We start from the raw sequence: 27,940 nt of genomic DNA, 5'->3' as shown, positions 1-27,940 counted from the left end.
GTTTTGATGGTACGCCTGTGCATGCTGAAATATTCAGAGCATATTCTGAATTTCAGTTAACACATCAGTAAGCATTTTGGCCATCAGTGAATTCAACCTGTTTTCTCAATCGGAATAGGCAAGGATAATGACAGATATATTTTACAATGTTAGAAAGTACATCATTTTATTTAATTGTGTGAATAAAAGGAATCTCCTCCCCGTCGGGGAATTGAACCCCGGTCTCCCGCGTGACAGGCGGGGATACTGACCACTATACTAACGAGGACTTATTGGCTTCAGTTAAACAGTGCTCATCTCCCTGGGGTTAAGGCATGCCCTCGATCAATTCTCAGTATTGTAATAGGCAGAATTGCTGCTTTTGGTTAGGACAAGTAATCTTTTTTCCTAAATTATTACAATACAGAAATTCCTAGCCAAAAACAATTAGTTTTATGAAGAAATTATTTCATTGAAATAAATATCTATCGATCTGTCTATCTAGCTATCTTTCTATTCATCAATATATATATTTATATATATATATATATATATAATCAGCTCACTTTACCATTTGCAGCTTATAACTATTAGCCACCAGGGGTCACTACTAACCAAAAGCAGTCATTCTACTTGTAAATCGTGCCAATCGAGTGGAACAGCGGCCTAGGATTCACCACTGCTTCATCTCATTTTCCAACAGATTGTAGACGTAAATTGGTTTTGATGGTACGCCTGTGCATGCTGAAATATTCAGAGCATATTCTGAATTTCAGTTAACACATCAGTAAGCATTTTGGCCATCAGTGAATTCAACCTTTTTTCTCAATCGGAATAGGCAAGGATAATGACAGATATATTTTACAATGTTAGAAAGTACATCATTTTATTTAATTGTGTGAATAAAAGGAATCTCCTCCCCGTCGGGGAATTGAACCCCGGTCTCCCGCGTGACAGGCGGGGATACTGACCACTATACTAACGAGGACTTATTGGCTTCAGTTAAACAGTGCTCACCTCCCTGGGGTTAAGGCATGCCCTCGATCAATTCTCAGTATTGTAATAGGCAGAATTGCTGCTTTTGGTTAGGACAAGTAATCTTTTTTCCTAAATTATTACAATACAGAAATTCCTAGCCAAAAACAATTAGTTTTATGAAGAAATTATTTCATTGAAATAAATATCTATCGATCTGTCTATCTAGCTATCTTTCTATTCATCAATATATATATTTATATATATATATATATATAATCAGCTCACTTTACCATTTGCAGCTTATAACTATTAGCCACCAGGGGTCACTACTAACCAAAAGCAGTCATTCTACTTGTAAATCGTGCCAATCGAGTGGAACAGCGGCCTAGGATTCACCACTGCTTCATCTCATTTTCCAACAGATTGTAGACGTAAATTGGTTTTGATGGTACGCCTGTGCATGCTGAAATATTCAGAGCATATTCTGAATTTCAGTTAACACATCAGTAAGCATTTTGGCCATCAGTGAATTCAACCTTTTTTCTCAATCGGAATAGGCAAGGATAATGACAGATATATTTTACAATGTTAGAAAGTACATCATTTTATTTAATTGTGTGAATAAAAGGAATCTCCTCCCCGTCGGGGAATTGAACCCCGGTCTCCCGCGTGACAGGCGGGGATACTGACCACTATACTAACGAGGACTTATTGGCTTCAGTTAAACAGTGCTCATCTCCCTGGGGTTAAGGCATGCCCTCGATCAATTCTCAGTATTGTAATAGGCAGAATTGCTGCTTTTGGTTAGGACAAGTAATCTTTTTTCCTAAATTATTACAATACAGAAATTCCTAGCCAAAAACAATTAGTTTTATGAAGAAATTATTTCATTGAAATAAATATCTATTGATCTGTCTATCTAGCTATCTTTCTATTCATCAATATATATATTATATATATATATATATATATATATATATATATATATATAATCAGCTCACTTTACCATTTGCAGCTTATAACTATTAGCCACCAGGGGTCACTACTAACCAAAAGCAGTCATTCTACTTGTAAATCGTGCCAATCGAGTGGAACAGCGGCCTAGGATTCACCACTGCTTCATCTCATTTTCCAACAGATTGTAGACGTAAATTGGTTTTGATGGTACGCCTGTGCATGCTGAAATATTCAGAGCATATTCTGAATTTCAGTTAACACATCAGTAAGCATTTTGGCCATCAGTGAATTCAACCTTTTTTCTCAATCGGAATAGGCAAGGATAATGACAGATATATTTTACAATGTTAGAAAGTACATCATTTTATTTAATTGTGTGAATAAAAGGAATCTCCTCCCCGTCGGGGAATTGAACCCCGGTCTCCCGCGTGACAGGCGGGGATACTGACCACTATACTAACGAGGACTTATTGGCTTCAGTTAAACAGTGCTCATCTCCCTGGGGTTAAGGCATGCCCTCGATCAATTCTCAGTATTGTAATAGGCAGAATTGCTGCTTTTGGTTAGGACAAGTAATCTTTTTTCCTAAATTATTACAATACAGAAATTCCTAGCCAAAAACAATTAGTTTTATGAAGAAATTATTTCATTGAAATAAATATCTATCGATCTGTCTATCTAGCTATCTTTCTATTCATCAATATATATATTTATATATATATATATATATAATCAGCTCACTTTACCATTTGCAGCTTATAACTATTAGCCACCAGGGGTCACTACTAACCAAAAGCAGTCATTCTACTTGTAAATCATGCCAATCGAGTGGAACAGCGGCCTAGGATTCACCACTGCTTCATCTCATTTTCCAACAGATTGTAGACGTAAATTGGTTTTGATGGTACGCCTGTGCATGCTGAAATATTCAGAGCATATTCTGAATTTCAGTTAACACATCAGTAAGCATTTTGGCCATCAGTGAATTCAACCTTTTTTCTCAATCGGAATAGGCAAGGATAATGACAGATATATTTTACAATGTTAGAAAGTACATCATTTTATTTAATTGTGTGAATAAAAGGAATCTCCTCCCCGTCGGGGAATTGAACCCCGGTCTCCCGCGTGACAGGCGGGGATACTGACCACTATACTAACGAGGACTTATTGGCTTCAGTTAAACAGTGCTCATCTCCCTGGGGTTAAGGCATGCCCTCGATCAATTCTCAGTATTGTAATAGGCAGAATTGCTGCTTTTGGTTAGGACAAGTAATCTTTTTTCCTAAATTATTACAATACAGAAATTCCTAGCCAAAAACAATTAGTTTTATGAAGAAATTATTTCATTGAAATAAATATCTATCGATCTGTCTATCTAGCTATCTTTCTATTCATCAATATATATATTTATATATATATATATATATATATATATATAATCAGCTCACTTTACCATTTGCAGCTTATAACTATTAGCCACCAGGGGTCACTACTAACCAAAAGCAGTCATTCTACTTGTAAATCGTGCCAATCGAGTGGAACAGCGGCCTAGGATTCACCACTGCTTCATCTCATTTTCCAACAGATTGTAGACGTAAATTGGTTTTGATGGTACGCCTGTGCATGCTGAAATATTCAGAGCATATTCTGAATTTCAGTTAACACATCAGTAAGCATTTTGGCCATCAGTGAATTCAACCTTTTTTCTCAATCGGAATAGGCAAGGATAATGACAGATATATTTTACAATGTTAGAAAGTACATCATTTTATTTAATTGTGTGAATAAAAGGAATCTCCTCCCCGTCGGGGAATTGAACCCCGGTCTCCCGCGTGACAGGCGGGGATACTGACCACTATACTAACGAGGACTTATTGGCTTCAGTTAAACAGTGCTCATCTCCCTGGGGTTAAGGCATGCCCTCGATCAATTCTCAGTATTGTAATAGGCAGAATTGCTGCTTTTGGTTAGGACAAGTAATCTTTTTTCCTAAATTATTACAATACAGAAATTCCTAGCCAAAAACAATTAGTTTTATGAAGAAATTATTTCATTGAAATAAATATCTATCGATCTGTCTATCTAGCTATCTTTCTATTCATCAATATATATATTTATATATATATATATATATATAATCAGCTCACTTTACCATTTGCAGCTTATAACTATTAGCCACCAGGGGTCACTACTAACCAAAAGCAGTCATTCTACTTGTAAATCGTGCCAATCGAGTGGAACAGCGGCCTAGGATTCACCACTGCTTCATCTCATTTTCCAACAGATTGTAGACGTAAATTGGTTTTGATGGTACGCCTGTGCATGCTGAAATATTCAGAGCATATTCTGAATTTCAGTTAACACATCAGTAAGCATTTTGGCCATCAGTGAATTCAACCTTTTTTCTCAATCGGAATAGGCAAGGATAATGACAGATATATTTTACAATGTTAGAAAGTACATCATTTTATTTAATTGTGTGAATAAAAGGAATCTCCTCCCCGTCGGGGAATTGAACCCCGGTCTCCCGCGTGACAGGCGGGGATACTGACCACTATACTAACGAGGACTTATTGGCTTCAGTTAAACAGTGCTCACCTCCCTGGGGTTAAGGCATGCCCTCGATCAATTCTCAGTATTGTAATAGGCAGAATTGCTGCTTTTGGTTAGGACAAGTAATCTTTTTTCCTAAATTATTACAATACAGAAATTCCTAGCCAAAAACAATTAGTTTTATGAAGAAATTATTTCATTGAAATAAATATCTATCGATCTGTCTATCTAGCTATCTTTCTATTCATCAATATATATATTTATATATATATATATATATATAATCAGCTCACTTTACCATTTGCAGCTTATAACTATTAGCCACCAGGGGTCACTACTAACCAAAAGCAGTCATTCTACTTGTAAATCATGCCAATCGAGTGGAACAGCGGCCTAGGATTCACCACTGCTTCATCTCATTTTCCAACAGATTGTAGACGTAAATTGGTTTTGATGGTATGCCTGTGCATGCTGAAATATTCAGAGCATATTCTGAATTTCAGTTAACACATCAGTAAGCATTTTGGCCATCAGTGAATTCAACCTTTTTTCTCAATCGGAATAGGCAAGGATAATGACAGATATATTTTACAATGTTAGAAAGTACATCATTTTATTTAATTGTGTGAATAAAAGGAATCTCCTCCCCGTCGGGGAATTGAACCCCGGTCTCCCGCATGACAGGCGGGGATACTGACCACTATACTAACGAGGACTTATTGGCTTCAGTTAAACAGTGCTCATCTCCCTGGGGTTAAGGCATGCCCTCGATCAATTCTCAGTATTGTAATAGGCAGAATTGCTGCTTTTGGTTAGGACAAGTAATCTTTTTTCCTAAATTATTACAATACAGAAATTCCTAGCCAAAAACAATTAGTTTTATGAAGAAATTATTTCATTGAAATAAATATCTATCGATCTGTCTATCTAGCTATCTTTCTATTCATCAATATATATATTTTTATATATATATATATATATATATATATATAATCAGCTCACTTTACCATTTGCAGCTTATAACTATTAGCCACCAGGGGTCACTACTAACCAAAAGCAGTCATTCTACTTGTAAATCGTGCCAATCGAGTGGAACAGCGGCCTAGGATTCACCACTGCTTCATCTCATTTTCCAACAGATTGTAGACGTAAATTGGTTTTGATGGTACGCCTGTGCATGCTGAAATATTCAGAGCATATTCTGAATTTCAGTTAACACATCAGTAAGCATTTTGGCCATCAGTGAATTCAACCTTTTTTCTCAATCGGAATAGGCAAGGATAATGACAGATATATTTTACAATGTTAGAAAGTACATCATTTTATTTAATTGTGTGAATAAAAGGAATCTCCTCCCCGTCGGGGAATTGAACCCCGGTCTCCCGCGTGACAGGCGGGGATACTGACCACTATACTAACGAGGACTTATTGGCTTCAGTTAAACAGTGCTCATTTCCCTGGGGTTAAGGCATGCCCTCAATCAATTCTCAGTATTGTAATAGGCAGAATTGCTGCTTTTGGTTAGGACAAGTAATCTTTTTTCCTAAATTATTACAATACAGAAATTCCTAGCCAAAAACAATTAGTTTTATGAAGAAATTATTTCATTGAAATAAATATCTATCGATCTGTCTATCTAGCTATCTTTCTATTCATCAATATATATATTTATATATATATATATATATATATATATAATCAGCTCACTTTACCATTTGCAGCTTATAACTATTAGCCACCAGGGGTCACTCCTAACCAAAAGCAGTCATTCTACTTGTAAATCGTGCCAATTGAGTGGAACAGCGGCCTAGGATTCACCACTGCTTCATCTCATTTTCCAACAGATTGTAGACGTAAATTGGTTTTGATGGTACGCCTGTGCATGCTGAAATATTCAGAGCATATTCTGAATTTCAGTTAACACATCAGTAAGCATTTTGGCCATCAGTGAATTCAACCTTTTTTCTCAATCGGAATAGGCAAGGATAATGACAGATATATTTTACAATGTTAGAAAGTACATCATTTTATTTAATTGTGTGAATAAAAGGAATCGCCTCCCCGTCGGGGAATTGAACCCCGGTCTCCCGCGTGACAGGCGGGGATACTGACCACTATACTAACGAGGACTTATTGGCTTCAGTTAAACAGTGCTCACCTCCCTGGGGTTAAGGCATGCCCTCGATCAATTCTCAGTATTGTAATAGGCAGAATTGCTGCTTTTGGTTAGGACAAGTAATCTTTTTTCCTAAATTATTACAATACAGAAATTCCTAGCCAAAAACAATTAGTTTTATGAAGAAATTATTTCATTGAAATAAATATCTATCGATCTGTCTATCTAGCTATCTTTCTATTCATCAATATATATATATATATAATCAGCTCACTTTACCATTTGCAGCTTATAACTATTAGCCACCAGGGGTCACTACTAACCAAAAGCAGTCATTCTACTTGTAAATCGTGCCAATCGAGTGGAACAGCGGCCTAGGATTCACCACTGCTTCATCTCATTTTCCAACAGATTGTAGACGTAAATTGGTTTTGATGGTACGCCTGTGCATGCTGAAATATTCAGAGCATATTCTGAATTTCAGTTAACACATCAGTAAGCATTTTGGCCATCAGTGAATTCAACCTGTTTTCTCAATCGGAATAGGCAAGGATAATGACAGATATATTTTACAATGTTAGAAAGTACATCATTTTATTTAATTGTGTGAATAAAAGGAATCTCCTCCCCGTCGGGGAATTGAACCCCGGTCTCCCGCGTGACAGGCGGGGATACTGACCACTATACTAACGAGGACTTATTGGCTTCAGTTAAACAGTGCTCATCTCCCTGGGGTTAAGGCATGCCCTCGATCAATTCTCAGTATTGTAATAGGCAGAATTGCTGCTTTTGGTTAGGACAAGTAATCTTTTTTCCTAAATTATTACAATACAGAAATTCCTAGCCAAAAACAATTAGTTTTATGAAGAAATTATTTCATTGAAATAAATATCTATCGATCTGTCTATCTAGCTATCTTTCTATTCATCAATATATATATATATATAATCAGCTCACTTTACCATTTGCAGCTTATAACTATTAGCCACCAGGGGTCACTACTAACCAAAAGCAGTCATTCTACTTGTAAATCGTGCCAATCGAGTGGAACAGCGGCCTAGGATTCACCACTGCTTCATCTCATTTTCCAACAGATTGTAGACGTAAATTGGTTTTGATGGTACGCCTGTGCATGCTGAAATATTCAGAGCATATTCTGAATTTCAGTTAACACATCAGTAAGCATTTTGGCCATCAGTGAATTCAACCTGTTTTCTCAATCGGAATAGGCAAGGATAATGACAGATATATTTTACAATGTTAGAAAGTACATCATTTTATTTAATTGTGTGAATAAAAGGAATCTCCTCCCCGTCGGGGAATTGAACCCCGGTCTCCCGCGTGACAGGCGGGGATACTGACCACTATACTAACGAGGACTTATTGGCTTCAGTTAAACAGTGCTCATCTCCCTGGGGTTAAGGCATGCCCTCGATCAATTCTCAGTATTGTAATAGGCAGAATTGCTGCTTTTGGTTAGGACAAGTAATCTTTTTTCCTAAATTATTACAATACAGAAATTCCTAGCCAAAAACAATTAGTTTTATGAAGAAATTATTTCATTGAAATAAATATCTATCGATCTGTCTATCTAGCTATCTTTCTATTCATCAATATATATATTTATATATATATATATATATATAATCAGCTCACTTTACCATTTGCAGCTTATAACTATTAGCCACCAGGGGTCACTACTAACCAAAAGCAGTCATTCTACTTGTAAATCGTGCCAATCGAGTGGAACAGCGGCCTAGGATTCACCACTGCTTCATCTCATTTTCCAACAGATTGTAGACGTAAATTGGTTTTGATGGTACGCCTGTGCATGCTGAAATATTCAGAGCATATTCTGAATTTCAGTTAACACATCAGTAAGCATTTTGGCCATCAGTGAATTCAACCTTTTTTCTCAATCGGAATAGGCAAGGATAATGACAGATATATTTTACAATGTTAGAAAGTACATCATTTTATTTAATTGTGTGAATAAAAGGAATCTTCTCCCCGTCGGGGAATTGAACCCCGGTCTCCCGCGTGACAGGCGGGGATACTGACCACTATACTAACGAGGACTTATTGGCTTCAGTTAAACAGTGCTCACCTCCCTGGGGTTAAGGCATGCCCTCGATCAATTCTCAGTATTGTAATAGGCAGAATTGCTGCTTTTGGTTAGGACAAGTAATCTTTTTTCCTAAATTATTACAATACAGAAATTCCTAGCCAAAAACAATTAGTTTTATGAAGAAATTATTTCATTGAAATAAATATCTATCGATCTGTCTATCTAGCTATCTTTCTATTCATCAATATATATATTTATATATATATATACATATATATATATAATCAGCTCACTTTACCATTTGCAGCTTATAACTATTAGCCACCAGGGGTCACTACTAACCAAAAGCAGTCATTCTACTTGTAAATCGTGCCAATTGAGTGGAACAGCGGCCTAGGATTCACCACTGCTTCATCTCATTTTCCAACAGATTGTAGACGTAAATTGGTTTTGATGGTACGCCTGTGCATGCTGAAATATTCAGAGCATATTCTGAATTTCAGTTAACACATCAGTAAGCATTTTGGCCATCAGTGAATTCAACCTTTTTTCTCAATCGGAATAGGCAAGGATAATGACAGATATATTTTACAATGTTAGAAAGTACATCATTTTATTTAATTGTGTGAATAAAAGGAATCGCCTCCCCGTCGGGGAATTGAACCCCGGTCTCCCGCGTGACAGGCGGGGATACTGACCACTATACTAACGAGGACTTATTGGCTTCAGTTAAACAGTGCTCACCTCCCTGGGGTTAAGGCATGCCCTCGATCAATTCTCAGTATTGTAATAGGCAGAATTGCTGCTTTTGGTTAGGACAAGTAATCTTTTTTCCTAAATTATTACAATACAGAAATTCCTAGCCAAAAACAATTAGTTTTATGAAGAAATTATTTCATTGAAATAAATATCTATCGATCTGTCTATCTAGCTATCTTTCTATTCATCAATATATATATATATATAATCAGCTCACTTTACCATTTGCAGCTTATAACTATTAGCCACCAGGGGTCACTACTAACCAAAAGCAGTCATTCTACTTGTAAATCGTGCCAATCGAGTGGAACAGCGGCCTAGGATTCACCACTGCTTCATCTCATTTTCCAACAGATTGTAGACGTAAATTGGTTTTGATGGTACGCCTGTGCATGCTGAAATATTCAGAGCATATTCTGAATTTCAGTTAACACATCAGTAAGCATTTTGGCCATCAGTGAATTCAACCTGTTTTCTCAATCGGAATAGGCAAGGATAATGACAGATATATTTTACAATTTTAGAAAGTACATCATTTTATTTAATTGTGTGAATAAAAGGAATCTCCTCCCCGTCGGGGAATTGAACCCCGGTCTCCCGCGTGACAGGCGGGGATACTGACCACTATACTAACGAGGACTTATTGGCTTCAGTTAAACAGTGCTCATCTCCCTGGGGTTAAGGCATGCCCTCGATCAATTCTCAGTATTGTAATAGGCAGAATTGCTGCTTTTGGTTAGGACAAGTAATCTTTTTTCCTAAATTATTACAATACAGAAATTCCTAGCCAAAAACAATTAGTTTTATGAAGAAATTATTTCATTGAAATAAATATCTATCGATCTGTCTATCTAGCTATCTTTCTATTCATCAATATATATATTTATATGTATATATATATATATAATCAGCTCACTTTACCATTTGCAGCTTATAATTATTAGCCACCAGGGGTCACTACTAACCAAAAGCAGTCATTCTACTTGTAAATCGTGCCAATCGAGTGGAACAGCGGCCTAGGATTCACCACTGCTTCATCTCATTTTCCAACAGATTGTAGACGTAAATTGGTTTTGATGGTACGCCTGTGCATGCTGAAATATTCAGAGCATATTCTGAATTTCAGTTAACACATCAGTAAGCATTTTGGCCATCAGTGAATTCAACCTTTTTTCTCAATCGGAATAGGCAAGGATAATGACAGATATATTTTACAATGTTAGAAAGTACATCATTTTATTTAATTGTGTGAATAAAAGGAATCTCCTCCCCGTCGGGGAATTGAACCCCGGTCTCCCGCGTGACAGGTGGGGATACTGACCACTATACTAACGAGGACTTATTGGCTTCAGTTAAACAGTGCTCACCTCCCTGGGGTTAAGGCATGCCCTCGATCAATTCTCAGTATTGTAATAGGCAGAATTGCTGCTTTTGGTTAGGACAAGTAATCTTTTTTCCTAAATTATTACAATACAGAAATTCCTAGCCAAAAACAATTAGTTTTATGAAGAAATTATTTCATTGAAATAAATATCTATCGATCTGTCTATCTAGCTATCTTTCTATTCATCAATATATATATTTATATATATATATATATATAATCAGCTCACTTTACCATTTGCAGCTTATAACTATTAGCCACCAGGGGTCACTACTAACCAAAAGCAGTCATTCTACTTGTAAATCGTGCCAATCGAGTGGAACAGCGGCCTAGGATTCACCACTGCTTCATCTCATTTTCCAACAGATTGTAGACGTAAATTGGTTTTGATGGTACGCCTGTGCATGCTGAAATATTCAGAGCATATTCTGAATTTCAGTTAACACATCAGTAAGCATTTTGGCCATCAGTGAATTCAACCTTTTTTCTCAATCGGAATAGGCAAGGATAATGACAGATATATTTTACAATGTTAGAAAGTACATCATTTTATTTAATTGTGTGAATAAAAGGAATCTCCTCCCCGTCGGGGAATTGAACCCCGGTCTCCCGCATGACAGGCGGGGATACTGACCACTATACTAACGAGGACTTATTGGCTTCAGTTAAACAGTGCTCATCTCCCTGGGGTTAAGGCATGCCCTCGATCAATTCTCAGTATTGTAATAGGCAGAATTGCTGCTTTTGGTTAGGACAAGTAATCTTTTTTCCTAAATTATTACAATACAGAAATTCCTAGCCAAAAACAATTAGTTTTATGAAGAAATTATTTCATTGAAATAAATATCTATCGATCTGTCTATCTAGCTATCTTTCTATTCATCAATATATATATATATATAATCAGCTCACTTTACCATTTGCAGCTTATAACTATTAGCCACCAGGGGTCACTACTAACCAAAAGCAGTCATTCTACTTGTAAATCGTGCCAATCGAGTGGAACAGCGGCCTAGGATTCACCACTGCTTCATCTCATTTTCCAACAGATTGTAGACGTAAATTGGTTTTGATGGTACGCCTGTGCATGCTGAAATATTCAGAGCATATTCTGAATTTCAGTTAACACATCAGTAAGCATTTTGGCCATCAGTGAATTCAACCTGTTTTCTCAATCGGAATAGGCAAGGATAATGACAGATATATTTTACAATGTTAGAAAGTACATCATTTTATTTAATTGTGTGAATAAAAGGAATCTCCTCCCCGTCGGGGAATTGAACCCCGGTCTCCCGCGTGACAGGCGGGGATACTGACCACTATACTAACGAGGACTTATTGGCTTCAGTTAAACAGTGCTCATCTCCCTGGGGTTAAGGCATGCCCTCGATCAATTCTCAGTATTGTAATAGGCAGAATTGCTGCTTTTGGTTAGGACAAGTAATCTTTTTTCCTAAATTATTACAATACAGAAATTCCTAGCCAAAAACAATTAGTTTTATGAAGAAATTATTTCATTGAAATAAATATCTATCGATCTGTCTATCTAGCTATCTTTCTATTCATCAATATATATATTTATATGTATATATATATATATAATCAGCTCACTTTACCATTTGCAGCTTATAATTATTAGCCACCAGGGGTCACTACTAACCAAAAGCAGTCATTCTACTTGTAAATCGTGCCAATCGAGTGGAACAGCGGCCTAGGATTCACCACTGCTTCATCTCATTTTCCAACAGATTGTAGACGTAAATTGGTTTTGATGGTACGCCTGTGCATGCTGAAATATTCAGAGCATATTCTGAATTTCAGTTAACACATCAGTAAGCATTTTGGCCATCAGTGAATTCAACCTTTTTTCTCAATCGGAATAGGCAAGGATAATGACAGATATATTTTACAATGTTAGAAAGTACATCATTTTATTTAATTGTGTGAATAAAAGGAATCTCCTCCCCGTCGGGGAATTGAACCCCGGTCTCCCGCGTGACAGGTGGGGATACTGACTACTATACTAACGAGGACTTATTGGCTTCAGTTAAACAGTGCTCACCTCCCTGGGGTTAAGGCATGCCCTCGATCAATTCTCAGTATTGTAATAGGCAGAATTGCTGCTTTTGGTTAGGACAAGTAATCTTTTTTCCTAAATTATTACAATACAGAAATTCCTAGCCAAAAACAATTAGTTTTATGAAGAAATTATTTCATTGAAATAAATATCTATCGATCTGTCTATCTAGCTATCTTTCTATTCATCAATATATATATTTATATATATATATATATATAATCAGCTCACTTTACCATTTGCAGCTTATAACTATTAGCCACCAGGGGTCACTACTAACCAAAAGCAGTCATTCTACTTGTAAATCGTGCCAATCGAGTGGAACAGCGGCCTAGGATTCACCACTGCTTCATCTCATTTTCCAACAGATTGTAGACGTAAATTGGTTTTGATGGTACGCCTGTGCATGCTGAAATATTCAGAGCATATTCTGAATTTCAGTTAACACATCAGTAAGCATTTTGGCCATCAGTGAATTCAACCTTTTTTCTCAATCGGAATAGGCAAGGATAATGACAGATATATTTTACAATGTTAGAAAGTACATCATTTTATTTAATTGTGTGAATAAAAGGAATCGCCTCCCCGTCGGGGAATTGAACCCCGGTCTCCCGCGTGACAGGCGGGGATACTGACCACTATACTAACGAGGACTTATTGGCTTCAGTTAAACAGTGCTCACCTCCCTGGGGTTAAGGCATGCCCTCGATCAATTCTCAGTATTGTAATAGGCAGAATTGCTGCTTTTGGTTAGGACAAGTAATCTTTTTTCCTAAATTATTACAATACAGAAATTCCTAGCCAAAAACAATTAGTTTTATGAAGAAATTATTTCATTGAAATAAATATCTATCGATCTGTCTATCTAGCTATCTTTCTATTCATCAATATATATATATATATAATCAGCTCACTTTACCATTTGCAGCTTATAACTATTAGCCACCAGGGGTCACTACTAACCAAAAGCAGTCATTCTACTTGTAAATCGTGCCAATCGAGTGGAACAGCGGCCTAGGATTCACCACTGCTTCATCTCATTTTCCAACAGATTGTAGACGTAAATTGGTTTTGATGGTACGCCTGTGCATGCTGAAATATTCAGAGCATATTCTGAATTTCAGTTAACACATCAGTAAGCATTTTGGCCATCAGTGAATTCAACCTGTTTTCTCAATCGGAATAGGCAAGGATAATGACAGATATATTTTACAATGTTAGAAAGTACATCATTTTATTTAATTGTGTGAATAAAAGGAATCTCCTCCCCGTCGGGGAATTGAACCCCGGTCTCCCGCGTGACAGGCGGGGATACTGACCACTATACTAACGAGGACTTATTGGCTTCAGTTAAACAGTGCTCACCTCCCTGGGGTTAAGGCATGCCCTCGATCAATTCTCAGTATTGTAATAGGCAGAATTGCTGCTTTTGGTTAGGACAAGTAATCTTTTTTCCTAAATTATTACAATACAGAAATTCCTAGCCAAAAACAATTAGTTTTATGAAGAAATTATTTCATTGAAATAAATATCTATCGATCTGTCTATCTAGCTATCTTTCTATTCATCAATATATATATTTATATATATATATACATATATATATATAATCAGCTCACTTTACCATTTGCAGCTTATAACTATTAGCCACCAGGGGTCACTACTAACCAAAAGCAGTCATTCTACTTGTAAATCGTGCCAATTGAGTGGAACAGCGGCCTAGGATTCACCACTGCTTCATCTCATTTTCCAACAGATTGTAGACGTAAATTGGTTTTGATGGTACGCCTGTGCATGCTGAAATATTCAGAGCATATTCTGAATTTCAGTTAACACATCAGTAAGCATTTTGGCCATCAGTGAATTCAACCTTTTTTCTCAATCGGAATAGGCAAGGATAATGACAGATATATTTTACAATGTTAGAAAGTACATCATTTTATTTAATTGTGTGAATAAAAGGAATCGCCTCCCCGTCGGGGAATTGAACCCCGGTCTCCCGCGTGACAGGCGGGGATACTGACCACTATACTAACGAGGACTTATTGGCTTCAGTTAAACAGTGCTCACCTCCCTGGGGTTAAGGCATGCCCTCGATCAATTCTCAGTATTGTAATAGGCAGAATTGCTGCTTTTGGTTAGGACAAGTAATCTTTTTTCCTAAATTATTACAATACAGAAATTCCTAGCCAAAAACAATTAGTTTTATGAAGAAATTATTTCATTGAAATAAATATCTATCGATCTGTCTATCTAGCTATCTTTCTATTCATCAATATATATATATATATAATCAGCTCACTTTACCATTTGCAGCTTATAACTATTAGCCACCAGGGGTCACTACTAACCAAAAGCAGTCATTCTACTTGTAAATCGTGCCAATCGAGTGGAACAGCGGCCTAGGATTCACCACTGCTTCATCTCATTTTCCAACAGATTGTAGACGTAAATTGGTTTTGATGGTACGCCTGTGCATGCTGAAATATTCAGAGCATATTCTGAATTTCAGTTAACACATCAGTAAGCATTTTGGCCATCAGTGAATTCAACCTGTTTTCTCAATCGGAATAGGCAAGGATAATGACAGATATATTTTACAATTTTAGAAAGTACATCATTTTATTTAATTGTGTGAATAAAAGGAATCTCCTCCCCGTCGGGGAATTGAACCCCGGTCTCCCGCGTGACAGGCGGGGATACTGACCACTATACTAACGAGGACTTATTGGCTTCAGTTAAACAGTGCTCATCTCCCTGGGGTTAAGGCATGCCCTCGATCAATTCTCAGTATTGTAATAGGCAGAATTGCTGCTTTTGGTTAGGACAAGTAATCTTTTTTCCTAAATTATTACAATACAGAAATTCCTAGCCAAAAACAATTAGTTTTATGAAGAAATTATTTCATTGAAATAAATATCTATCGATCTGTCTATCTAGCTATCTTTCTATTCATCAATATATATATTTATATGTATATATATATATATAATCAGCTCACTTTACCATTTGCAGCTTATAATTATTAGCCACCAGGGGTCACTACTAACCAAAAGCAGTCATTCTACTTGTAAATCGTGCCAATCGAGTGGAACAGCGGCCTAGGATTCACCACTGCTTCATCTCATTTTCCAACAGATTGTAGACGTAAATTGGTTTTGATGGTACGCCTGTGCATGCTGAAATATTCAGAGCATATTCTGAATTTCAGTTAACACATCAGTAAGCATTTTGGCCATCAGTGAATTCAACCTTTTTTCTCAATCGGAATAGGCAAGGATAATGACAGATATATTTTACAATGTTAGAAAGTACATCATTTTATTTAATTGTGTGAATAAAAGGAATCTCCTCCCCGTCGGGGAATTGAACCCCGGTCTCCCGCGTGACAGGTGGGGATACTGACCACTATACTAACGAGGACTTATTGGCTTCAGTTAAACAGTGCTCACCTCCCTGGGGTTAAGGCATGCCCTCGATCAATTCTCAGTATTGTAATAGGCAGAATTGCTGCTTTTGGTTAGGACAAGTAATCTTTTTTCCTAAATTATTACAATACAGAAATTCCTAGCCAAAAACAATTAGTTTTATGAAGAAATTATTTCATTGAAATAAATATCTATCGATCTGTCTATCTAGCTATCTTTCTATTCATCAATATATATATTTATATATATATATATATATAATCAGCTCACTTTACCATTTGCAGCTTATAACTATTAGCCACCAGGGGTCACTACTAACCAAAAGCAGTCATTCTACTTGTAAATCGTGCCAATCGAGTGGAACAGCGGCCTAGGATTCACCACTGCTTCATCTCATTTTCCAACAGATTGTAGACGTAAATTGGTTTTGATGGTACGCCTGTGCATGCTGAAATATTCAGAGCATATTCTGAATTTCAGTTAACACATCAGTAAGCATTTTGGCCATCAGTGAATTCAACCTTTTTTCTCAATCGGAATAGGCAAGGATAATGACAGATATATTTTACAATGTTAGAAAGTACATCATTTTATTTAATTGTGTGAATAAAAGGAATCTCCTCCCCGTCGGGGAATTGAACCCCGGTCTCCCGCATGACAGGCGGGGATACTGACCACTATACTAACGAGGACTTATTGGCTTCAGTTAAACAGTGCTCATCTCCCTGGGGTTAAGGCATGCCCTCGATCAATTCTCAGTATTGTAATAGGCAGAATTGCTGCTTTTGGTTAGGACAAGTAATCTTTTTTCCTAAATTATTACAATACAGAAATTCCTAGCCAAAAACAATTAGTTTTATGAAGAAATTATTTCATTGAAATAAATATCTATCGATCTGTCTATCTAGCTATCTTTCTATTCATCAATATATATATATATATAATCAGCTCACTTTACCATTTGCAGCTTATAACTATTAGCCACCAGGGGTCACTACTAACCAAAAGCAGTCATTCTACTTGTAAATCGTGCCAATCGAGTGGAACAGCGGCCTAGGATTCACCACTGCTTCATCTCATTTTCCAACAGATTGTAGACGTAAATTGGTTTTGATGGTACGCCTGTGCATGCTGAAATATTCAGAGCATATTCTGAATTTCAGTTAACACATCAGTAAGCATTTTGGCCATCAGTGAATTCAACCTGTTTTCTCAATCGGAATAGGCAAGGATAATGACAGATATATTTTACAATGTTAGAAAGTACATCATTTTATTTAATTGTGTGAATAAAAGGAATCTCCTCCCCGTCGGGGAATTGAACCCCGGTCTCCCGCGTGACAGGCGGGGATACTGACCACTATACTAACGAGGACTTATTGGCTTCAGTTAAACAGTGCTCATCTCCCTGGGGTTAAGGCATGCCCTCGATCAATTCTCAGTATTGTAATAGGCAGAATTGCTGCTTTTGGTTAGGACAAGTAATCTTTTTTCCTAAATTATTACAATACAGAAATTCCTAGCCAAAAACAATTAGTTTTATGAAGAAATTATTTCATTGAAATAAATATCTATCGATCTGTCTATCTAGCTATCTTTCTATTCATCAATATATATATTTATATGTATATATATATATATAATCAGCTCACTTTACCATTTGCAGCTTATAATTATTAGCCACCAGGGGTCACTACTAACCAAAAGCAGTCATTCTACTTGTAAATCGTGCCAATCGAGTGGAACAGCGGCCTAGGATTCACCACTGCTTCATCTCATTTTCCAACAGATTGTAGACGTAAATTGGTTTTGATGGTACGCCTGTGCATGCTGAAATATTCAGAGCATATTCTGAATTTCAGTTAACACATCAGTAAGCATTTTGGCCATCAGTGAATTCAACCTTTTTTCTCAATCGGAATAGGCAAGGATAATGACAGATATATTTTACAATGTTAGAAAGTACATCATTTTATTTAATTGTGTGAATAAAAGGAATCTCCTCCCCGTCGGGGAATTGAACCCCGGTCTCCCGCGTGACAGGTGGGGATACTGACTACTATACTAACGAGGACTTATTGGCTTCAGTTAAACAGTGCTCACCTCCCTGGGGTTAAGGCATGCCCTCGATCAATTCTCAGTATTGTAATAGGCAGAATTGCTGCTTTTGGTTAGGACAAGTAATCTTTTTTCCTAAATTATTACAATACAGAAATTCCTAGCCAAAAACAATTAGTTTTATGAAGAAATTATTTCATTGAAATAAATATCTATCGATCTGTCTATCTAGCTATCTTTCTATTCATCAATATATATATTTATATATATATATATATATAATCAGCTCACTTTACCATTTGCAGCTTATAACTATTAGCCACCAGGGGTCACTACTAACCAAAAGCAGTCATTCTACTTGTAAATCGTGCCAATCGAGTGGAACAGCGGCCTAGGATTCACCACTGCTTCATCTCATTTTCCAACAGATTGTAGACGTAAATTGGTTTTGATGGTACGCCTGTGCATGCTGAAATATTCAGAGCATATTCTGAATTTCAGTTAACACATCAGTAAGCATTTTGGCCATCAGTGAATTCAACCTTTTTTCTCAATCGGAATAGGCAAGGATAATGACAGATATATTTTACAATGTTAGAAAGTACATCATTTTATTTAATTGTGTGAATAAAAGGAATCGCCTCCCCGTCGGGGAATTGAACCCCGGTCTCCCGCGTGACAGGCGGGGATACTGACCACTATACTAACGAGGACTTATTGGCTTCAGTTAAACAGTGCTCACCTCCCTGGGGTTAAGGCATGCCCTCGATCAATTCTCAGTATTGTAATAGGCAGAATTGCTGCTTTTGGTTAGGACAAGTAATCTTTTTTCCTAAATTATTACAATACAGAAATTCCTAGCCAAAAACAATTAGTTTTATGAAGAAATTATTTCATTGAAATAAATATCTATCGATCTGTCTATCTAGCTATCTTTCTATTCATCAATATATATATATATATAATCAGCTCACTTTACCATTTGCAGCTTATAACTATTAGCCACCAGGGGTCACTACTAACCAAAAGCAGTCATTCTACTTGTAAATCGTGCCAATCGAGTGGAACAGCGGCCTAGGATTCACCACTGCTTCATCTCATTTTCCAACAGATTGTAGACGTAAATTGGTTTTGATGGTACGCCTGTGCATGCTGAAATATTCAGAGCATATTCTGAATTTCAGTTAACACATCAGTAAGCATTTTGGCCATCAGTGAATTCAACCTGTTTTCTCAATCGGAATAGGCAAGGATAATGACAGATATATTTTACAATGTTAGAAAGTACATCATTTTATTTAATTGTGTGAATAAAAGGAATCTCCTCCCCGTCGGGGAATTGAACCCCGGTCTCCCGCGTGACAGGCGGGGATACTGACCACTATACTAACGAGGACTTATTGGCTTCAGTTAAACAGTGCTCATCTCCCTGGGGTTAAGGCATGCCCTCGATCAATTCTCAGTATTGTAATAGGCAGAATTGCTGCTTTTGGTTAGGACAAGTAATCTTTTTTCCTAAATTATTACAATACAGAAATTCCTAGCCAAAAACAATTAGTTTTATGAAGAAATTATTTCATTGAAATAAATATCTATCGATCTGTCTATCTAGCTATCTTTCTATTCATCAATATATATATTTATATATATATATATATATATAATCAGCTCACTTTACCATTTGCAGCTTATAACTATTAGCCACCAGGGGTCACTACTAACCAAAAGCAGTCATTCTACTTGTAAATCGTGCCAATCGAGTGGAACAGCGGCCTAGGATTCACCACTGCTTCATCTCATTTTCCAACAGATTGTAGACGTAAATTGGTTTTGATGGTACGCCTGTGCATGCTGAAATATTCAGAGCATATTCTGAATTTCAGTTAACACATCAGTAAGCATTTTGGCCATCAGTGAATTCAACCTTTTTTCTCAATCGGAATAGGCAAGGATAATGACAGATATATTTTACAATGTTAGAAAGTACATCATTTTATTTAATTGTGTGAATAAAAGGAATCTCCTCCCCGTCGGGGAATTGAACCCCGGTCTCCCGCGTGACAGGCGGGGATACTGACCACTATACTAACGAGGACTTATTGGCTTCAGTTAAACAGTGCTCACCTCCCTGGGGTTAAGGCATGCCCTCGATCAATTCTCAGTATTGTAATAGGCAGAATTGCTGCTTTTGGTTAGGACAAGTAATCTTTTTTCCTAAATTATTACAATACAGAAATTCCTAGCCAAAAACAATTAGTTTTATGAAGAAATTATTTCATTGAAATAAATATCTATCGATCTGTCTATCTAGCTATCTTTCTATTCATCAATATATATATTTATATATATATATACATATATATATATAATCAGCTCACTTTACCATTTGCAGCTTATAACTATTAGCCACCAGGGGTCACTCCTAACCAAAAGCAGTCATTCTACTTGTAAATCGTGCCAATTGAGTGGAACAGCGGCCTAGGATTCACCACTGCTTCATCTCATTTTCCAACAGATTGTAGACGTAAATTGGTTTTGATGGTACGCCTGTGCATGCTGAAATATTCAGAGCATATTCTGAATTTCAGTTAACACATCAGTAAGCATTTTGGCCATCAGTGAATTCAACCTTTTTTCTCAATCGGAATAGGCAAGGATAATGACAGATATATTTTACAATGTTAGAAAGTACATCATTTTATTTAATTGTGTGAATAAAAGGAATCGCCTCCCCGTCGGGGAATTGAACCCCGGTCTCCCGCGTGACAGGCGGGGATACTGACCACTATACTAACGAGGACTTATTGGCTTCAGTTAAACAGTGCTCACCTCCCTGGGGTTAAGGCATGCCCTCGATCAATTCTCAGTATTGTAATAGGCAGAATTGCTGCTTTTGGTTAGGACAAGTAATCTTTTTTCCTAAATTATTACAATACAGAAATTCCTAGCCAAAAACAATTAGTTTTATGAAGAAATTATTTCATTGAAATAAATATCTATCGATCTGTCTATCTAGCTATCTTTCTATTCATCAATATATATATATATATAATCAGCTCACTTTACCATTTGCAGCTTATAACTATTAGCCACCAGGGGTCACTACTAACCAAAAGCAGTCATTCTACTTGTAAATCGTGCCAATCGAGTGGAACAGCGGCCTAGGATTCACCACTGCTTCATCTCATTTTCCAACAGATTGTAGACGTAAATTGGTTTTGATGGTACGCCTGTGCATGCTGAAATATTCAGAGCATATTCTGAATTTCAGTTAACACATCAGTAAGCATTTTGGCCATCAGTGAATTCAACCTGTTTTCTCAATCGGAATAGGCAAGGATAATGACAGATATATTTTACAATTTTAGAAAGTACATCATTTTATTTAATTGTGTGAATAAAAGGAATCTCCTCCCCGTCGGGGAATTGAACCCCGGTCTCCCGCGTGACAGGCGGGGATACTGACCACTATACTAACGAGGACTTATTGGCTTCAGTTAAACAGTGCTCATCTCCCTGGGGTTAAGGCATGCCCTCGATCAATTCTCAGTATTGTAATAGGCAGAATTGCTGCTTTTGGTTAGGACAAGTAATCTTTTTTCCTAAATTATTACAATACAGAAATTCCTAGCCAAAAACAATTAGTTTTATGAAGAAATTATTTCATTGAAATAAATATCTATCGATCTGTCTATCTAGCTATCTTTCTATTCATCAATATATATATTTATATGTATATATATATATATAATCAGCTCACTTTACCATTTGCAGCTTATAATTATTAGCCACCAGGGGTCACTACTAACCAAAAGCAGTCATTCTACTTGTAAATCGTGCCAATCGAGTGGAACAGCGGCCTAGGATTCACCACTGCTTCATCTCATTTTCCAACAGATTGTAGACGTAAATTGGTTTTGATGGTACGCCTGTGCATGCTGAAATATTCAGAGCATATTCTGAATTTCAGTTAACACATCAGTAAGCATTTTGGCCATCAGTGAATTCAACCTTTTTTCTCAATCGGAATAGGCAAGGATAATGACAGATATATTTTACAATGTTAGAAAGTACATCATTTTATTTAATTGTGTGAATAAAAGGAATCTCCTCCCCGTCGGGGAATTGAACCCCGGTCTCCCGCGTGACAGGTGGGGATACTGACCACTATACTAACGAGGACTTATTGGCTTCAGTTAAACAGTGCTCACCTCCCTGGGGTTAAGGCATGCCCTCGATCAATTCTCAGTATTGTAATAGGCAGAATTGCTGCTTTTGGTTAGGACAAGTAATCTTTTTTCCTAAATTATTACAATACAGAAATTCCTAGCCAAAAACAATTAGTTTTATGAAGAAATTATTTCATTGAAATAAATATCTATCGATCTGTCTATCTAGCTATCTTTCTATTCATCAATATATATATTTATATATATATATATATATAATCAGCTCACTTTACCATTTGCAGCTTATAACTATTAGCCACCAGGGGTCACTACTAACCAAAAGCAGTCATTCTACTTGTAAATCGTGCCAATCGAGTGGAACAGCGGCCTAGGATTCACCACTGCTTCATCTCATTTTCCAACAGATTGTAGACGTAAATTGGTTTTGATGGTACGCCTGTGCATGCTGAAATATTCAGAGCATATTCTGAATTTCAGTTAACACATCAGTAAGCATTTTGGCCATCAGTGAATTCAACCTTTTTTCTCAATCGGAATAGGCAAGGATAATGACAGATATATTTTACAATGTTAGAAAGTACATCATTTTATTTAATTGTGTGAATAAAAGGAATCTCCTCCCCGTCGGGGAATTGAACCCCGGTCTCCCGCATGACAGGCGGGGATACTGACCACTATACTAACGAGGACTTATTGGCTTCAGTTAAACAGTGCTCATCTCCCTGGGGTTAAGGCATGCCCTCGATCAATTCTCAGTATTGTAATAGGCAGAATTGCTGCTTTTGGTTAGGACAAGTAATCTTTTTTCCTAAATTATTACAATACAGAAATTCCTAGCCAAAAACAATTAGTTTTATGAAGAAATTATTTCATTGAAATAAATATCTATCGATCTGTCTATCTAGCTATCTTTCTATTCATCAATATATATATATATATAATCAGCTCACTTTACCATTTGCAGCTTATAACTATTAGCCACCAGGGGTCACTACTAACCAAAAGCAGTCATTCTACTTGTAAATCGTGCCAATCGAGTGGAACAGCGGCCTAGGATTCACCACTGCTTCATCTCATTTTCCAACAGATTGTAGACGTAAATTGGTTTTGATGGTACGCCTGTGCATGCTGAAATATTCAGAGCATATTCTGAATTTCAGTTAACACATCAGTAAGCATTTTGGCCATCAGTGAATTCAACCTGTTTTCTCAATCGGAATAGGCAAGGATAATGACAGATATATTTTACAATGTTAGAAAGTACATCATTTTATTTAATTGTGTGAATAAAAGGAATCTCCTCCCCGTCGGGGAATTGAACCCCGGTCTCCCGCGTGACAGGCGGGGATACTGACCACTATACTAACGAGGACTTATTGGCTTCAGTTAAACAGTGCTCATCTCCCTGGGGTTAAGGCATGCCCTCGATCAATTCTCAGTATTGTAATAGGCAGAATTGCTGCTTTTGGTTAGGACAAGTAATCTTTTTTCCTAAATTATTACAATACAGAAATTCCTAGCCAAAAACAATTAGTTTTATGAAGAAATTATTTCATTGAAATAAATATCTATCGATCTGTCTATCTAGCTATCTTTCTATTCATCAATATATATATTTATATATATATATATATATATATAATCAGCTCACTTTACCATTTGCAGCTTATAACTATTAGCCACCAGGGGTCACTACTAACCAAAAGCAGTCATTCTACTTGTAAATCGTGCCAATCGAGTGGAACAGCGGCCTAGGATTCACCACTGCTTCATCTCATTTTCCAACAGATTGTAGACGTAAATTGGTTTTGATGGTACGCCTGTGCATGCTGAAATATTCAGAGCATATTCTGAATTTCAGTTAACACATCAGTAAGCATTTTGGCCATCAGTGAATTCAACCTTTTTTCTCAATCGGAATAGGCAAGGATAATGACAGATATATTTTACAATGTTAGAAAGTACATCATTTTATTTAATTGTGTGAATAAAAGGAATCTCCTCCCCGTCGGGGAATTGAACCCCGGTCTCCCGCGTGACAGGTGGGGATACTGACCACTATACTAACGAGGACTTATTGGCTTCAGTTAAACAGTGCTCACCTCCCTGGGGTTAAGGCATGCCCTCGATCAATTCTCAGTATTGTAATAGGCAGAATTGCTGCTTTTGGTTAGGACAAGTAATCTTTTTTCCTAAATTATTACAATACAGAAATTCCTAGCCAAAAACAATTAGTTTTATGAAGAAATTATTTCATTGAAATAAATATCTATCGATCTGTCTATCTAGCTATCTTTCTATTCATCAATATATATATTTATATATATATATATATATAATCAGCTCACTTTACCATTTGCAGCTTATAACTATTAGCCACCAGGGGTCACTACTAACCAAAAGCAGTCATTCTACTTGTAAATCGTGCCAATCGAGTGGAACAGCGGCCTAGGATTCACCACTGCTTCATCTCATTTTCCAACAGATTGTAGACGTAAATTGGTTTTGATGGTACGCCTGTGCATGCTGAAATATTCAGAGCATATTCTGAATTTCAGTTAACACATCAGTAAGCATTTTGGCCATCAGTGAATTCAACCTTTTTTCTCAATCGGAATAGGCAAGGATAATGACAGATATATTTTACAATGTTAGAAAGTACATCATTTTATTTAATTGTGTGAATAAAAGGAATCTCCTCCCCGTCGGGGAATTGAACCCCGGTCTCCCGCGTGACAGGCGGGGATACTGACCACTATACTAACGAGGACTTATTGGCTTCAGTTAAACAGTGCTCACCTCCCTGGGGTTAAGGCATGCCCTCGATCAATTCTCAGTATTGTAATAGGCAGAATTGCTGCTTTTGGTTAGGACAAGTAATCTTTTTTCCTAAATTATTACAATACAGAAATTCCTAGCCAAAAACAATTAGTTTTATGAAGAAATTATTTCATTGAAATAAATATCTATCGATCTGTCTATCTAGCTATCTTTCTATTCATCAATATATATATTTATATATATATATACATATATATATATAATCAGCTCACTTTACCATTTGCAGCTTATAACTATTAGCCACCAGGGGTCACTCCTAACCAAAAGCAGTCATTCTACTTGTAAATCGTGCCAATTGAGTGGAACAGCGGCCTAGGATTCACCACTGCTTCATCTCATTTTCCAACAGATTGTAGACGTAAATTGGTTTTGATGGTACGCCTGTGCATGCTGAAATATTCAGAGCATATTCTGAATTTCAGTTAACACATCAGTAAGCATTTTGGCCATCAGTGAATTCAACCTTTTTTCTCAATCGGAATAGGCAAGGATAATGACAGATATATTTTACAATGTTAGAAAGTACATCATTTTATTTAATTGTGTGAATAAAAGGAATCGCCTCCCCGTCGGGGAATTGAACCCCGGTCTCCCGCGTGACAGGCGGGGATACTGACCACTATACTAACGAGGACTTATTGGCTTCAGTTAAACAGTGCTCACCTCCCTGGGGTTAAGGCATGCCCTCGATCAATTCTCAGTATTGTAATAGGCAGAATTGCTGCTTTTGGTTAGGACAAGTAATCTTTTTTCCTAAATTATTACAATACAGAAATTCCTAGCCAAAAACAATTAGTTTTATGAAGAAATTATTTCATTGAAATAAATATCTATCGATCTGTCTATCTAGCTATCTTTCTATTCATCAATATATATATATATATAATCAGCTCACTTTACCATTTGCAGCTTATAACTATTAGCCACCAGGGGTCACTACTAACCAAAAGCAGTCATTCTACTTGTAAATCGTGCCAATCGAGTGGAACAGCGGCCTAGGATTCACCACTGCTTCATCTCATTTTCCAACAGATTGTAGACGTAAATTGGTTTTGATGGTACGCCTGTGCATGCTGAAATATTCAGAGCATATTCTGAATTTCAGTTAACACATCAGTAAGCATTTTGGCCATCAGTGAATTCAACCTGTTTTCTCAATCGGAATAGGCAAGGATAATGACAGATATATTTTACAATTTTAGAAAGTACATCATTTTATTTAATTGTGTGAATAAAAGGAATCTCCTCCCCGTCGGGGAATTGAACCCCGGTCTCCCGCGTGACAGGCGGGGATACTGACCACTATACTAACGAGGACTTATTGGCTTCAGTTAAACAGTGCTCATCTCCCTGGGGTTAAGGCATGCCCTCGATCAATTCTCAGTATTGTAATAGGCAGAATTGCTGCTTTTGGTTAGGACAAGTAATCTTTTTTCCTAAATTATTACAATACAGAAATTCCTAGCCAAAAACAATTAGTTTTATGAAGAAATTATTTCATTGAAATAAATATCTATCGATCTGTCTATCTAGCTATCTTTCTATTCATCAATATATATATTTATATGTATATATATATATATAATCAGCTCACTTTACCATTTGCAGCTTATAATTATTAGCCACCAGGGGTCACTACTAACCAAAAGCAGTCATTCTACTTGTAAATCGTGCCAATCGAGTGGAACAGCGGCCTAGGATTCACCACTGCTTCATCTCATTTTCCAACAGATTGTAGACGTAAATTGGTTTTGATGGTACGCCTGTGCATGCTGAAATATTCAGAGCATATTCTGAATTTCAGTTAACACATCAGTAAGCATTTTGGCCATCAGTGAATTCAACCTTTTTTCTCAATCGGAATAGGCAAGGATAATGACAGATATATTTTACAATGTTAGAAAGTACATCATTTTATTTAATTGTGTGAATAAAAGGAATCTCCTCCCCGTCGGGGAATTGAACCCCGGTCTCCCGCGTGACAGGTGGGGATACTGACCACTATACTAACGAGGACTTATTGGCTTCAGTTAAACAGTGCTCACCTCCCTGGGGTTAAGGCATGCCCTCGATCAATTCTCAGTATTGTAATAGGCAGAATTGCTGCTTTTGGTTAGGACAAGTAATCTTTTTTCCTAAATTATTACAATACAGAAATTCCTAGCCAAAAACAATTAGTTTTATGAAGAAATTATTTCATTGAAATAAATATCTATCGATCTGTCTATCTAGCTATCTTTCTATTCATCAATATATATATTTATATATATATATATATATAATCAGCTCACTTTACCATTTGCAGCTTATAACTATTAGCCACCAGGGGTCACTACTAACCAAAAGCAGTCATTCTACTTGTAAATCGTGCCAATCGAGTGGAACAGCGGCCTAGGATTCACCACTGCTTCATCTCATTTTCCAACAGATTGTAGACGTAAATTGGTTTTGATGGTACGCCTGTGCATGCTGAAATATTCAGAGCATATTCTGAATTTCAGTTAACACATCAGTAAGCATTTTGGCCATCAGTGAATTCAACCTTTTTTCTC

General features: G+C 36.7%; 29 non-coding genes across 29 annotated transcripts; all 29 read right to left on the bottom strand.

Moving 5' to 3' along the window:
• Positions 1-196: 196 nt before the first annotated feature.
• Positions 197-268, bottom strand: TRNAD-GUC (transfer RNA aspartic acid (anticodon GUC)). Its single transcript has one exon. It is a non-coding gene; the product is annotated as a tRNA-Asp (tRNA).
• Positions 269-895: 627 nt separating this feature from the next.
• Positions 896-967, bottom strand: TRNAD-GUC (transfer RNA aspartic acid (anticodon GUC)). Its single transcript has one exon. It is a non-coding gene; the product is annotated as a tRNA-Asp (tRNA).
• Positions 968-1,592: 625 nt separating this feature from the next.
• Positions 1,593-1,664, bottom strand: TRNAD-GUC (transfer RNA aspartic acid (anticodon GUC)). The gene has a single exon. It is a non-coding gene; the product is annotated as a tRNA-Asp (tRNA).
• A 644-nt stretch (positions 1,665-2,308) lies between these two features.
• Positions 2,309-2,380, bottom strand: TRNAD-GUC (transfer RNA aspartic acid (anticodon GUC)). Its single transcript has one exon. It is a non-coding gene; the product is annotated as a tRNA-Asp (tRNA).
• A 625-nt stretch (positions 2,381-3,005) lies between these two features.
• Positions 3,006-3,077, bottom strand: TRNAD-GUC (transfer RNA aspartic acid (anticodon GUC)). The gene has a single exon. It is a non-coding gene; the product is annotated as a tRNA-Asp (tRNA).
• A 635-nt stretch (positions 3,078-3,712) lies between these two features.
• Positions 3,713-3,784, bottom strand: TRNAD-GUC (transfer RNA aspartic acid (anticodon GUC)). The gene has a single exon. It is a non-coding gene; the product is annotated as a tRNA-Asp (tRNA).
• Positions 3,785-4,411: 627 nt separating this feature from the next.
• TRNAD-GUC (transfer RNA aspartic acid (anticodon GUC)) lies at positions 4,412-4,483 on the bottom strand. The gene has a single exon. It is a non-coding gene; the product is annotated as a tRNA-Asp (tRNA).
• Positions 4,484-5,819: 1,336 nt separating this feature from the next.
• On the bottom strand, positions 5,820-5,891 carry TRNAD-GUC (transfer RNA aspartic acid (anticodon GUC)). Its single transcript has one exon. It is a non-coding gene; the product is annotated as a tRNA-Asp (tRNA).
• A 633-nt stretch (positions 5,892-6,524) lies between these two features.
• Positions 6,525-6,596, bottom strand: TRNAD-GUC (transfer RNA aspartic acid (anticodon GUC)). Its single transcript has one exon. It is a non-coding gene; the product is annotated as a tRNA-Asp (tRNA).
• Positions 6,597-7,207: 611 nt separating this feature from the next.
• On the bottom strand, positions 7,208-7,279 carry TRNAD-GUC (transfer RNA aspartic acid (anticodon GUC)). Its single transcript has one exon. It is a non-coding gene; the product is annotated as a tRNA-Asp (tRNA).
• A 611-nt stretch (positions 7,280-7,890) lies between these two features.
• On the bottom strand, positions 7,891-7,962 carry TRNAD-GUC (transfer RNA aspartic acid (anticodon GUC)). Its single transcript has one exon. It is a non-coding gene; the product is annotated as a tRNA-Asp (tRNA).
• Positions 7,963-8,589: 627 nt separating this feature from the next.
• On the bottom strand, positions 8,590-8,661 carry TRNAD-GUC (transfer RNA aspartic acid (anticodon GUC)). The gene has a single exon. It is a non-coding gene; the product is annotated as a tRNA-Asp (tRNA).
• Positions 8,662-9,294: 633 nt separating this feature from the next.
• Positions 9,295-9,366, bottom strand: TRNAD-GUC (transfer RNA aspartic acid (anticodon GUC)). Its single transcript has one exon. It is a non-coding gene; the product is annotated as a tRNA-Asp (tRNA).
• A 611-nt stretch (positions 9,367-9,977) lies between these two features.
• TRNAD-GUC (transfer RNA aspartic acid (anticodon GUC)) lies at positions 9,978-10,049 on the bottom strand. Its single transcript has one exon. It is a non-coding gene; the product is annotated as a tRNA-Asp (tRNA).
• Positions 10,050-12,056: 2,007 nt separating this feature from the next.
• Positions 12,057-12,128, bottom strand: TRNAD-GUC (transfer RNA aspartic acid (anticodon GUC)). The gene has a single exon. It is a non-coding gene; the product is annotated as a tRNA-Asp (tRNA).
• A 1,324-nt stretch (positions 12,129-13,452) lies between these two features.
• On the bottom strand, positions 13,453-13,524 carry TRNAD-GUC (transfer RNA aspartic acid (anticodon GUC)). Its single transcript has one exon. It is a non-coding gene; the product is annotated as a tRNA-Asp (tRNA).
• Positions 13,525-14,135: 611 nt separating this feature from the next.
• TRNAD-GUC (transfer RNA aspartic acid (anticodon GUC)) lies at positions 14,136-14,207 on the bottom strand. Its single transcript has one exon. It is a non-coding gene; the product is annotated as a tRNA-Asp (tRNA).
• Positions 14,208-14,840: 633 nt separating this feature from the next.
• On the bottom strand, positions 14,841-14,912 carry TRNAD-GUC (transfer RNA aspartic acid (anticodon GUC)). Its single transcript has one exon. It is a non-coding gene; the product is annotated as a tRNA-Asp (tRNA).
• Positions 14,913-15,523: 611 nt separating this feature from the next.
• Positions 15,524-15,595, bottom strand: TRNAD-GUC (transfer RNA aspartic acid (anticodon GUC)). The gene has a single exon. It is a non-coding gene; the product is annotated as a tRNA-Asp (tRNA).
• Positions 15,596-17,602: 2,007 nt separating this feature from the next.
• TRNAD-GUC (transfer RNA aspartic acid (anticodon GUC)) lies at positions 17,603-17,674 on the bottom strand. Its single transcript has one exon. It is a non-coding gene; the product is annotated as a tRNA-Asp (tRNA).
• A 1,324-nt stretch (positions 17,675-18,998) lies between these two features.
• Positions 18,999-19,070, bottom strand: TRNAD-GUC (transfer RNA aspartic acid (anticodon GUC)). Its single transcript has one exon. It is a non-coding gene; the product is annotated as a tRNA-Asp (tRNA).
• A 611-nt stretch (positions 19,071-19,681) lies between these two features.
• On the bottom strand, positions 19,682-19,753 carry TRNAD-GUC (transfer RNA aspartic acid (anticodon GUC)). The gene has a single exon. It is a non-coding gene; the product is annotated as a tRNA-Asp (tRNA).
• A 627-nt stretch (positions 19,754-20,380) lies between these two features.
• Positions 20,381-20,452, bottom strand: TRNAD-GUC (transfer RNA aspartic acid (anticodon GUC)). The gene has a single exon. It is a non-coding gene; the product is annotated as a tRNA-Asp (tRNA).
• A 633-nt stretch (positions 20,453-21,085) lies between these two features.
• Positions 21,086-21,157, bottom strand: TRNAD-GUC (transfer RNA aspartic acid (anticodon GUC)). Its single transcript has one exon. It is a non-coding gene; the product is annotated as a tRNA-Asp (tRNA).
• A 611-nt stretch (positions 21,158-21,768) lies between these two features.
• On the bottom strand, positions 21,769-21,840 carry TRNAD-GUC (transfer RNA aspartic acid (anticodon GUC)). Its single transcript has one exon. It is a non-coding gene; the product is annotated as a tRNA-Asp (tRNA).
• Positions 21,841-23,847: 2,007 nt separating this feature from the next.
• Positions 23,848-23,919, bottom strand: TRNAD-GUC (transfer RNA aspartic acid (anticodon GUC)). Its single transcript has one exon. It is a non-coding gene; the product is annotated as a tRNA-Asp (tRNA).
• A 1,326-nt stretch (positions 23,920-25,245) lies between these two features.
• Positions 25,246-25,317, bottom strand: TRNAD-GUC (transfer RNA aspartic acid (anticodon GUC)). Its single transcript has one exon. It is a non-coding gene; the product is annotated as a tRNA-Asp (tRNA).
• A 633-nt stretch (positions 25,318-25,950) lies between these two features.
• TRNAD-GUC (transfer RNA aspartic acid (anticodon GUC)) lies at positions 25,951-26,022 on the bottom strand. Its single transcript has one exon. It is a non-coding gene; the product is annotated as a tRNA-Asp (tRNA).
• Positions 26,023-26,633: 611 nt separating this feature from the next.
• On the bottom strand, positions 26,634-26,705 carry TRNAD-GUC (transfer RNA aspartic acid (anticodon GUC)). Its single transcript has one exon. It is a non-coding gene; the product is annotated as a tRNA-Asp (tRNA).
• Positions 26,706-27,940: the final 1,235 nt, after the last annotated feature.

The sequence above is a fragment of the Lissotriton vulgaris genome, chromosome 1_1, assembly GCF_964263255.1.
Source record: "Lissotriton vulgaris chromosome 1_1, aLisVul1.2, whole genome shotgun sequence".
Lineage (NCBI taxonomy): Eukaryota > Metazoa > Chordata > Amphibia > Caudata > Salamandridae > Lissotriton > Lissotriton vulgaris.
Note: the sequence above shows the minus strand (reverse complement) of the source record. Positions and strands in the feature narration are given on the sequence as shown.